Consider the following 12,864-nt stretch of genomic DNA (forward strand, 5'->3'; position numbering starts at 1 on the left):
TTACCTGGAGTTCATTATAATTTCTGATTTTTTATTTAGAAATACTCCTGTTTTATTTTATAATTTTTCCCAGATGAACTTACATTTTCTAACTGCCGTGTTGTTATAGACACTTGAAGCAGCTGCAAACAGTATCTTTATATTAACGTTGGGTCACATGACCTTTGTATGTGAAAGCAGTCACTTGCTCTCTGCAGCTTCACGACAGACAAATGTTTCTGTTGTTGTTGGTTTCCTCTGAAAAGCTGAAAAATGCTTCAGAGGCAGCCGGTCAGAAAACTTTTTGTTCTCAGTCATTTATGAAAATAATCATTAATAATAATATATATATTTTTAAATGTTCTTAAAGGAGTCATCACCAGGAAATCGCAATTTCTCTTGTTAAAACATGCATATCTGTGTTTGACCTCAGTTGAAACTTGCCTGAAAGGCTGGAGTTTGAAAGTGGCGCCGTTTTTTCGCTTCTGCTCTTTTTCCGAACAGGAAAAGCACACAAGGGTGTGCATTCCTAAAGCACGAGATTTTGATTCTGCGCCTTCGGTGACGTCACCGTGGCGGCTACTTGCATAAGCCCACCCCTCTTTCACCACCCAACCCCGCCCCGTCCGCTACCTGAAATCGCCGAAGCGCCGCCATTATGTTTTGGAGTCTGCATGCAGGCAAGCCCCCCCGGCTCTGTCCTTCCTGCGGCGAATCAACGCGCGCCTCATTACATATTATACAATGCACATCCGGACCAGTCAAAACCTCGCGCGTAATCTCGCGTGATAAAATCGCGGTACGAAAAAGGGTCAGAACAAGCTCAATGTTTGATTAAATTTTTTTTTTTTTTTTCTAATAAGTTTTACGAATTGATCCAAAGCGATCCAAGGGGGGCTGGATACGTATAAAACCAGGTTATGACTCCTTTAAAGGAAATATGTGAACAAGTGACATTGAAAATGTAAAGTTTTCAAATTTTTACTGCAATTCTTTTCAACTTTTCTTTTAGTCCAGAGTCCCAATTGTTGGGCTTTTAAAAAACTTTATGAATTGAGATTTCAGGGAGGAGAAATGATCTCTATTACTGTTCAATAGTGGAGTCATAGAAGCTTGTCTGGTGACTCAGCTCTCCCCCAAACTAACATCAAACTCGATGATGAAATAACTCTTCACAGAAACGACAGTGATTTGACTTTTTTCACAAACTGCAGCAGTTGTATGATTGCAGGCGGCTTGTCGAACACATCGGGGCTCCATATTAGGCAGCGGGAGAGACGGCATCGCACAATCTCATTGGTTGACTCACATTTGGACAGATTTTGAGGAGGGGAAGGAGATTTTATTATGATTCCATGGCTTTTAGGATTATGAAAGGGATTTTCAGATTTGAAGCTACTGTCCACTGGAAACAAAAACTCAGCTGGGCAGCTATTAAAGTTTCCGTGATTGTCGCTAATATGCGCGGTGGATATGAGCGAGGACAAATGTAATATAGAGGGAATTAAAGGCCTTACTTCGGAAGCTTCAATTCAAAGTTTTCATTATTCGTTAAGAGTCTTCGCAAAGGCAGGCAATTAAAGGAGTGCCTCTTTGGTCTGTCAACACGGATTGCAGCCATAATTATTATAAAAGCTTTAAAAGCTTCCATGGAGTTAATGTGGACACAGTCACACTATTTATCATGTGCACATATATATTCAGTGGTATCTGTAATCACTGCACTACCGCATGATTTAGCTCTCTTAAGAGCAACACTGACAGTGATCTAATCTGTGGTCCTCTGCAATTATTCATTCATCAGCTGTTCGTCGGAGAGAGATAAAGACCGTCTCTCGAATACTCCGGAAAAGATTAGGTCATTCCATCCAGCGGGCTATTTTTAGAGCCCTTTAACGGTGGCATATTAAAACAAAACGTTTAGAAATTCAATTAAGAAACCACTCGCCCACAATGACCTGAAAATAACCCAGAGTTATTCTAAAACAAAGGCTCTGCCGGCCAGCCGCTGTGCCGCCTCACATGTGGTTTGGAAACAGGAGTGCTTCAAACCACAGATTCTTCGGGGCTGCGGAGATTAACGAAGAGTTTCTTTTTCCAGGTGTTGTATTGTGGATACAAGAGCTTTGAGCTGGTGAATTTTTTCTACCAAGGGGTGAAATCCTCACGGTAGAAATGAAAACAGTAACACAATATAGAGGTCTGATCCGGCTCACGGCTCAGATACGAGAACGAGGGCATTCCAGACCCGGGAGGAAAAGGAGCGAGAAAAGACGGCTCTTATGATTCCCTGATATCGATCACATCTATAGCTTTCACGTGATTGGCGGCTTCAGGCATTCTTCACCACGCTGTAGAGATGTTTTACTGCTTTTCACAATCCCTCAAACCTTTAAATAACACCATCTGACACGAACAATAAATGCAACAGACACCTGAGCCTGCCCTCTCATTTATTTGTCATCATCGAACCCGGGCTGCTAGTCATCTACTGTTGCTTTCATTAGAGCTGCCACAAGCACTTTCATGTTTTATGGTGGAGCCGTAACAGTTGGCTAGATGAGTTGGCTAGTGCTGCATCCAAACAAGCTGGACCTAGTTTGCTAATCTAGAAAAAGCAGGCAAGCTTGCATTATCTCTACTGGCCACCAGGGGGAGACTGCTCTCTGATTGCATAGAAGTCTATGAGAAAATGGTCCTACTTCTCCCTTGATTTATTATTTCAGTAAACATTGTAAACATGCGTTTATGGTCTCAAGCTCTAGTTTCAAGTCTTCTTCAATCCAGCATGATGTTCATTTAGTAAATGATGGTCCATTTAGAGTCAAATAGACCAGAAAGCAAGGGGTGCTGTAGGGGTGGGGCTACATGGTTGTTGACAGGTCACTACCACGCTACCATGCAGTTAATCACTAAGGACTGGAACTTGATTTTTAACATAAATGTGTTGATCTGACTGATGATGTTACTGTTTTGACAGGAGACTAAACATTTACCTGCCTTGACTTGGGACTAGACTGTGGATGTTAATGTCTTTACTTGGGACTAGACTAAGGATTTAACTGTCTTAACTTTGGACTAGACTAAGGATTTACCTGCCTTGATTTGGGACTAGACTAAGGATTTACCTGCCTTGACTTGGGACTAGACTAAGGATTTACCTGCCTTGACTTGGGACTAGACTAAGGATTGTCCTGCCTTGACTTTGGACTAGACTAAGGATTTACCTGCCTTGACTTGGGACTAGATTAAGGATTTACCTGCCTTGACTTGGGACTAGACTAAGGATTTACCTGCCTTGACTTTGGACTAGACTAAGGATTTACCTGCCTTGACTTGGGACTAGATTAAGGATTTACCTGCCTTGACTTGGGACTAGACTAAGGATTTACCTGCCTTGACTTGGGACCAGACTAAGGATTGTCCTGCTTTGACTTGGGACTAGACTAAGGATTGTCCTGCCTTGACTTTGGATAATACTAAGGATTGTCCTGCCTTGACTTGGGACTAGACTAAGGATTTAACTGCATCACTTGGGACTAGACAAAGGATTGTCCTGCCTTGACTTGGGACTAGACTAAGGATTTAACTGTCTTGACTTGGGACTAGACTAAGGATTTACCTGCCTTGACTTGGGACTCGACTAAGGATTGTCCTGCTTTGACTTGGGACTAGACTAAGGATTGTCCTGCCTTGACTTTGGATAATACTAAGGATTGTCCTGCCTTGACTTGGGACTAGACTAAGGATTTAACTGCATCACTTGGGACTAGACAAAGGATTGTCCTGCCTTGACTTGGGACTAGACTAAGGATTTAACTTGGGACTAGTGAAGGATTTAGCTGTCTTGACCTGGACCTGGGTAGGTAAATATCTTGAGACTAGAGACTTGTGACTTGCTGAACAACAACATCGTCCCATCCTTTGCATAAAAGGAACAAGAGCCCGCTGTGTGCACTGATGCCACATCTGTGCCGACATTCACATTTAACAGTCATTAGCAGCTGCTGAAGTGCAACAATGCAGCCCGTAGCTTTGTTTATCTTAACATACCTGTTTAACTGCGAGCCCGGATCATGAACATATCATATTAAAAACCTCTTGTGTTATTGCACTCTTCAAATACAACCGATAACACACAAATGAAAAAAAAAAAAAGCGAAATTGCGTCCAGCCAAGTACAATAAGTCCTGCTTCTAATAACCGTGACCCCAGTCATGTATCAACGTACCGGCAGAGGAGGGCTGCATGCAAGGTGAAATCATTCTCGCTCTGCTCCACCTTGCTCTCTCAACCATCCTCGTGCGTTCAATTCATTTTACGGTTTTACTAGTCAGCAACCGAGGTATGCATTTGTCAAAATTGGGGAAAAGTTAGAACCATATGTTAATTTGAATGGGAGGCACCTGGTTGTGATTAGGGCCATGTTGGAAATGATGGAAACACACACTGTGGTGGAGTCCGGGGAGAGCACAATAGACAACACTGGAATAAAACATGTATAAGATCTAAAGCTTACACTTTAATGGATAGGTTGATGGATAGGCTCACTTAGGACACATGTGGTGTGTTACTGAGCAGATCAGTGATGGACAGGGCCGAATCTCAAACTTCTATTAATTGTAATTTATTTTTACTCCATTTCTCTCGGTATGTGGACTTGTTTGAACAGGTCTTTTCTTGTCTGACAGATTCCTTGGCATGTTTAGGTGCTATTCCTTTCAAATATCATGTTTTTGTTGAACAGGTGTTGGAAACCTTGTTGAGACAATGCCGAAATATAAAGTACAGCTGGTAAAAATGGGGAAGAAAAGTAGGATTCATCAAATAACAAGTTCACAAGTAGTCAAGCCTTATCAGAGATTATTTAAGGAATTATGTTGTAAGTAATGAGAAGAAAAGAAACCTAAATCATCAACGTGCATCCGTCAGTGGACGCAGCACTGAAAAGTGATGGAAAAAACGTAGGAACTAGAAGGGTAGACCTCCGCCGAGACAGTTTCCATAGAAAAAAAATAATGTGTCTCCATGTTGTGATTTGGATCTGCTCCAAAATGTAACGGGTTGTTCCTTCATGCTACACCCTTCTGCCAATTTTAACCAGTAGTTTTTCGGTGATACGGCTAAAGTGACAATATGTGGAAAGTGGTTTACCCCACAAACCACGATGTAATCAGCCAATGATATGACTGTTGAGACGGAGATAACCATCACACCAAGAGAGCATCCCGGCTCACCATGATATCCCCAAGGCTGAGTGACACTTTGTTCTCAACAGGCTCTTCAATGTCTCCCTAAATACTGTCCATCCCCAAAACGCCAAGTATAACACGCCATTTTTTAAAGGTTTCAGCTGACATACCAGAAGCTATGGGAATTCAGCAAAAGCAACAGAATACCAACTTTTTTTTTTTATTGAGATCACCAGCCAATTGTATAGAGATCCTATCAGGGGTCAAGTATGTGTTCATTACAGTTGTTCTTCAATTAACGCTCGGGGTTGAGTGATCTCGTCCCATTACTCTCTGTTTGTGTATATTGTCCATTTTCAATACACCTTGGAAATTTCATTAAAATGAAGAAGAGCTACATCGGGTCTCCGGCTTTGGATCCGCTGTTTGCTTTAGTTTGATGTAGACGGCTGTCGAATGATACTGAGCATTGTGCTCGTTGGTTTTACTGTGAAATTATCAAACTGGAAAGACTGGGCTACGAGAGACTTTATATCTAATAAGAAGGGGGGAGTGGGGTGAAATGAGTCCTTTTTATATTTTATATGAAAAATAAATATGCATATTATATAAAACGATATCTCCTTTATCTATTCGTGGAATCTTTAGGGGAAATATTTTCTTTTCATAGAGCCTTTAAATAATATTCTCCACTCAACAGGTGCAGATATGTCTGTCTTACCTACATGACGTACATGAAACTTCACCTTTTTGATGAAATTGGTTCATAACAAAAAAGAAATGTAGCCAATTTTTGTAATTCTTGTATTATGCTCCTTTTCAGATCCATATTCTTTTATTTGGGGTTTCTACTAATATAATAATAAAAAAGAACACACTCATACTGTCCACCTACATGTCAATGATTGCAGTCTGATCAAGCAAAATGCATTTTAATTCAAGTTGCAAATTGGTCTATATCATGAATATAAATGACAGAGGTTAGGTGCAGAATTGTGAAATAGATCATCACTCAATCATCACCTCTAGTTCATATCTAATTAGTTTAACATCAATAATTTCCTCCACATTTTAATCAGTTATATCAGATGTTGGTAAAAAAAAAAAAGGCAGTTGTTAGGAATCGTCCCGTCACAACTTCTACCAGCCGTCTTCCTGCTCTGTGGCCGATGTGAACTCTGAGCCAACAGCAGACCCCTCCAGAGAATTCCATCCAGCCATCCCCTCGGGCCACGTGTGTTCCCGTCTCCGACCGACAGGAATGATAAGAGTTGCTAGGCAACACGTTCCCAATCACCATGCAGCCAAATCCTGCAGTACAAGGTCACACTGCGAAAAAGGCTCGCTCACCAAATTCAGCCTCTTTATTTTCCCCAGTAGACTCTTTGACATCGCGCACACAGTAATTTACAACATGGCTACACAAAGGAATAATGGTTATTATTATTATTATTATTAAAAAAGAGTCCAGAATAGGAGTTTCTCGTGCAAAAGAACACGTGAAAAGCCCAGAGAGAAAGAAAACAAGATTCCTGTTATCTACTTCACTAATGACCTGATGGGTGATAACAGTGATAACAGTGACCTGCGTTCACTTTCTCCAATTTGTCCTCCTGGTCTGAGAGTTGCCAGTCCGCTCCCAAGAGTTGTTTATCTGACAAATTGCGCCCTCGGACATGTCGAGGAGCCCAAACATTTCTGAGCTGTCCGTCACGCTGACGGACGGGTGGACAGTTTGCCGGCCGGTGTGAAGTATGCAGAGAGTGGAAGTGTCAGCACAGAGGTGTCTCCCATCACATGCACATACAGAGGCGCTCTGACGGGATCCGTGTGTGTGTGTGTGTGTGTGTGTGTTTGGAGGTGTCAGGCTCAGTTCACACTGTTGTCTCTACTGTTTGTCTCACATGACGTGAGTATTGACCCTTGCTGGTCCTAACCCCTGCTGAAGACTGTGAGATGTGCTTGAAAGCTCCAGAAAAAAACCCAAGACCCAGATCTGAAACATGAAATATAGTAAGCACAAAAAAGAAAAATACATTTCTTTTTGATTAAACTGGTCAGCATCAGCATCTGATGGATGATGATGGCACTAGAACCACTGTCTCTCTCATTCAGCATCATTCCTTTGCAGTCGAGGACACCGTGGAGACGCCGCTCGCTGTCTTTCGTGCCATTTCCTTCCCCCTCCCTCCCCCTCGTCGTCTCCCCCCCGTGTCCTCCCGGCTCCCGTGGAGCCTGTGAGTTGTTCAGCCTGTGATCGTGGTCCTGGGTCACGACTCAGCAGACAGGCAGCCAATGACATCATACTTCACTGTGTGTGTGTGTGTGTGTGTGTGTGTGTGTGTGTGTGAGAGAGAGAGAGAGTGACACCTCTGGTCACTCTGACACACTGTCTGTCTCACCCACCAAGTCCAGTCTCTGAGTCAGATATAATGGTGCTAATCAGTGTGTGTTGTGCTGTTATCCAAATATCCAAATATAAAGACATCAGACTGTATAACATTATACAATTTTTTTTTTTAAAAGCCTGATGCTTTGAAGATTTTTAAAAAAAGTGATTCTTGTCATTCGGAGTATTTAATCCTGTACAAGAACATACATGTATGAAGCCAACCCTCTCATCTCTAATCTGTGTGACATTTAAAGTCATTTGTAATAGAAGTGCTGCCATTAAATCCATAGACGGTGATCTGAGCAAACATCGTGGACACGGTGACCGAACACGGGGTGATCATACTGTCTGCACTGCAATAAGTAACGCTCCGATGGGTGTAAAAGCTCAAACAAACTGATCTACGTTGGAGGACTGAACTTTCTTGTGTCGGCGTGTTTGCTGTGATAGAACCTGTGCATAAACACCTTTTGTCTTTGACAAAATACCTCAGAAGTAATGGCGGTGCTTTCAGAGGAAGTGACGTTTTTTTTGACTTGGCAGTGTGGTTAGTCATTTTGGAAGCTAAACCAATTTTAAGAAGTTTAATACAGCTGGTTCTGAAAAGTGAAGCCAAAGCTGAAGTGCCTTAAACTTGCATTCTCTCTGCTGGCCATCGGGGGGCGACTCCTCTCTGATTGTATAGAAGTCTATGGGGAAGATTACCCTACTTCTCACTTGATTTATTATCTCAGTAAACATTTTAAAAATTAGTTTATGGTCTCAATCTCTAGTTTCACGTCTTTACAGACATCCATCCGTCAATTCGAAAGAATGTCGTGAGCTCATCTTTTTAACCATCCATCTGCTCCATTTTCAAATCAGCGCTCAGTTTTGATGGATGTCACAATCAGCATCAGTTATCATGATAATAAGTGGTCGTAGCATTGTTGGTCATACAGTCAATTCTGTAGGAAACAGCCAGCGAGTGGACCGTGAGTTTTGCTGTCCAAGGTCTGTTTGATTTGGGGTAGACCGCCCTCCCCACTCTGAACCCTGGCTGTCTCCCGGACAAGAAAACCAATGAGGTAAAGGCAATAGTTTTCCACAGTTCACAATCCTGTTAGCTGAGTCAACAGCATCAACTTCACTTCATCCTATTACTCTCGATCACGACACTTCTACACGTTTCCAAACCCACCGAGTCTGGAAAGGTGTGCTTCGGTTAACACACACACACACACTGGCCACAAAGAAAGGAAAAAAGAAACACATATAGAGATGCAGCCCCTTTCCGAATGAAGAACAACATCAGATCCCGACCCACTGAGCCTCCCTGGAGGGCTGAAAGCAAGCAGGACCATGTAGCTGTTGGTGCCCCTTTGTTGTTTCAGCTTTCAGAATCGGGGCGAGGAAGAAAGAAAGGTTTGTCCGACCAAATTACCTATCGCAGGAAAAATAATACAAAAGGCAACGTACCGAATCAGTAGGTCAGCGCGATGATAGCGTTAGTTCTTACTGACAAGCCGCATAAGTCAGGCCTCTCAACATCCCGCGGTGTGGAGATAGCACATGTAGCTATGTGTTTGGTTTGAACGCCGAACGGCAGAAAATGTCACCCCTGATGAATGCCCAGCGGTGCTGATAAGACGTACTCCCCCTCTGGGCGAGCGTGCAAACACATAGGACACACGTGCACACATGGGCAGATAAACACACATTCACACAGAGGAGACATAGTCCTATAAATAAGTCCTGGGTTCCGTCGGGTCAAGTGGAGTCCAGCCCAGCAGATACCAGCTCTGTACCCGGGGATCAGTCTGTGACCCGTGGCATCCCCCTGAGTCTGCTCTCTGTCCGACCAACACTGTTCCCAGATCAGATTACGCCGGTAGTGGAACGCAGCAAATAAAATCAAAAATCTGACCCGGTATCAGCGTCTGGAGGGGCAATTTTTACTCTGTCAAGCAGACGTCAGCGGAGGAAGGAGGGGTGGTTGGGGGGTCATACCAACAAAAACATGGCTCCGGTCGGCCCTCATTGAGAGAAAGAATGTGCTGGCTGACAGGCCGTTTCAGCCAGGCCGTTTGGAAGCGCTAGACCAGCTCAGGGATCCATAACGAAATATTTGCACTATTTGTCCTCTATTAATTCTGTAATGACGGCATGGTGAACCTGCATCACTGTGACCCCCTGATGATGTCAAGTGATGGCGATGCAAACCTACTGTCCCGATGTAATTGTTTGAACTCTTCACTCCCTTTATCTACAGCTTTATTACACCCTATATTAATAAATACATGTGATAATATCGCTATTGGGGAAATTGAATTGTGACTCTGACATAAATCTCCCAAACCAGACTGGAGGCATGCCACACTTTAACTTTTACTGGAATCATTTCAACTCATATTGACTGACTGTATTACAATTTCTCTAATTTTTTTTTTTTTTTTACTGAATTGGTTTCTCGTTATACCTCCATTAAGCGTGATGGAAGACATTTGTCTGGCATAAATTGGCCGTTCCTCTGGATGTGCCTTTCATCTGGCCCGTTAGTCACGGACACACACATTAACAACAACAAAGTAGACTTTGAGTTATTAAATTTCTGATAGTGAAGTTTCGGGAATACCACATAAAGCCAGCCCATAGCCCTTGGTAATAGGCAGGAGTTAGAGTTAAGCTGTGCTGCTGCAGGCCCGTCTCTGCATTGAAGCCTCACAGATGTCCCCCCCCCCCAACCCCCTCAACCCCCCAGCCCACACTGCCGTGGCCACCAGCCAGCGCCTGCAGACTACAGCGGAGTCAAAGTCAATTGCCAAAATCTAAACAACCACAATAACACAAAACAGTGTCTCCCTCTGTGTTTTGGGTTTTTTACACGATGTGGAGACAGTCCATGTCATTGGGTCTCTTCCATTGGGATCTAGGCTTCGGCACTGCTGTCTCTCAAACACACTGACATCTCCAGCCTGGCGGCAGACGTGCGCCATTCGGACCCACAGAGAGAGCGAAAGCAGTGGAAGTGGAAGGGGCCGCAGAGTAGATAAAGACGAAGAGACAGGAGGGAAGGCTGTTGGCTCCGTTCGTCTTTCTGTCACTTCTGGTTTGCATTTCGACTCGTTCTCTCCCTGGAACTTCTTCGTTCTAAGCCACAGCTCAGAGGTGGAGGGAAAACACTGAACCTGACTCCACGTCTGGCCCCATCCACGTCTTCCTTTCCCACCCTCCTTCACCTCTTCATGTCTGGCTCCTCCGCCCTTCTCCGTACACTACACCCTCCCTCTGTCCCCTTATATTCTTTATATTTCACTCAGTTTGTTTGCGTTCCATGCACTCCACTTTTCTTTTTTGTTTTTAGTTTAATGCGGCTTCGTGTCGTGAGAAACCCCGAGTTTTCTGATAAGACTGATTGGGTGCTGATAAAGGACTGATCCCTCTCTCAAGTCTCTCTGTTGACTAATCTAACTTCCAACCTCGCATCAACCCGTTGACTTCCTACATCTTTTTCATAGTGGAGCTAAATCATAAATGATATCTTACAAAAACATAGCTTTGAGTTCACTTTAACCCCGTTGCGAAATGCAAAGGAAACAGGAACAGACATTTTTCAGAGAAATCAGTCTAATGACACTTGACCATTCAGTTAGCTCTGTCGCCTTAGCTACCACTGATAGGCCTGTCAAGCTTTCCGTTCTGGCACCACAGAAAGGCTAATTCTGGCAGAGTTTACAGCAATAATGATGAATATTTATCATCACAATGCTTATACATTTGTGAAACAATCATTCCTTAATTTACGACTAGGTGGCGATTGTTGATTTTGCCACCTGAAATAACAGATTTGATGTGTAGTAGCTAGCTAGCTAATTAAGCTATCGTTAGCGCTGTTATATTAGTGGTGGAACGTAGCTACATTTACATTGAGGGCATTTAGCAGACGCTTTTGTCAAAAGCGACTTACAATAAGTACATTTGTCAAAAGAAAGAAACCACAACATCTCATTGCTGATAAAGTAAGAGTGAAAAAATAGAAACAAGGGTTCTACAAGTATACCTTAACAGTGCTATGAGCTGAGTTTGCTTGCTAGCTAGCTAGCCAAGCTGACGGCAGTGTTGGTGACGTACGTTGTGTGAGACCAGAGATGTCCACTAAGCGGTTTCACACTAAACTTAACATCATATGTAACTTACAATTCAAATAGGATCAAAATCTATCTGTACATCGCAGTTGACTACCATACATTCTTTTTCCAAAGTAAGGTCAAATGGGGGGCACAGGAAGGGGCGGGACTTAGCCTATCTATATTTTCTCCTCTAATTCCCCCCCTATGGATTAAATATAATTGTACCAAATCACCAACTAACAGTTGCCATGCAGTTAACCTGGAGGTCCAGCCTTGGCCCTGCTTGGTTCAGTCCGGTGTGAACGACTGTCTCTGTCCTCTAATGAGGCAGGCAGACAGGAAGGAGGGGAAGACAGGGAGGTGAGGGAAATAAACCCTCTTGTTTCCTGCATTGTAACAGCTGAGAACATGCTGTACTTCATGGTGTCCAGCACATTTTCCATCCATATACATTGGACGGACACTCTCTCCTTTGACGCTGTCTCGTGTGGACAGCTGAATTCCACACATGGCAAACGAGCAGAGATATTTAAAGCATTTCAAATACGTGACTGCTCCTATCAGCAGCTAGGGGACCTGCATAGCACTGACTCATCCTTTATTGGAACTGATGGCACGACATTAACAAATTCCAGTCACGTCTTGTGTCATAATTCTCCTAATGAATTTTGACTTTTTTTTTAAATTTGCGCAGTTTTGGGTATTTCAACTACAGCCACATCTGCTTCTTCTAAAACACAAGAAATCACAGAAAACACTAACAGTCATGTATTTGATCTAGATGTCTGAGCAGTTGGCCAATAAACATGGTTGTTCTCACTTCGTGGAATGTGTGATTTTAACATGCTCTATGCAAAAGCATATTCATTATTACATTTGCGATATATCACAAAAAAAAAGAAAGAAAAAAGACACAACGTGACACCCTGCTGCGCACTTGTAAATAAAGTACACAATGTGCACTTGAATCTGTCTAATCTGTATATGAGTGTGATCTTCTTCTGTCTTTTTCCCTTTACACACACACACACACACACACACACACGAGACGCTCCAGACAGTTCAGATGAGACCTGTCACATCCGTTGACATAGGGCCCAATTAAAGGGGAGGATTAAGCCAGGGCTGGGTGACCTCTTCAGGAATCTCTCTGAGACGCTGTGTGTACACTGTCAAACCCTCTGACAGACTT

Source organism: Eutrigla gurnardus (assembly GCF_963514095.1).
Source record: "Eutrigla gurnardus genome assembly, chromosome: 22".
Lineage (NCBI taxonomy): Eukaryota > Metazoa > Chordata > Actinopteri > Perciformes > Triglidae > Eutrigla > Eutrigla gurnardus.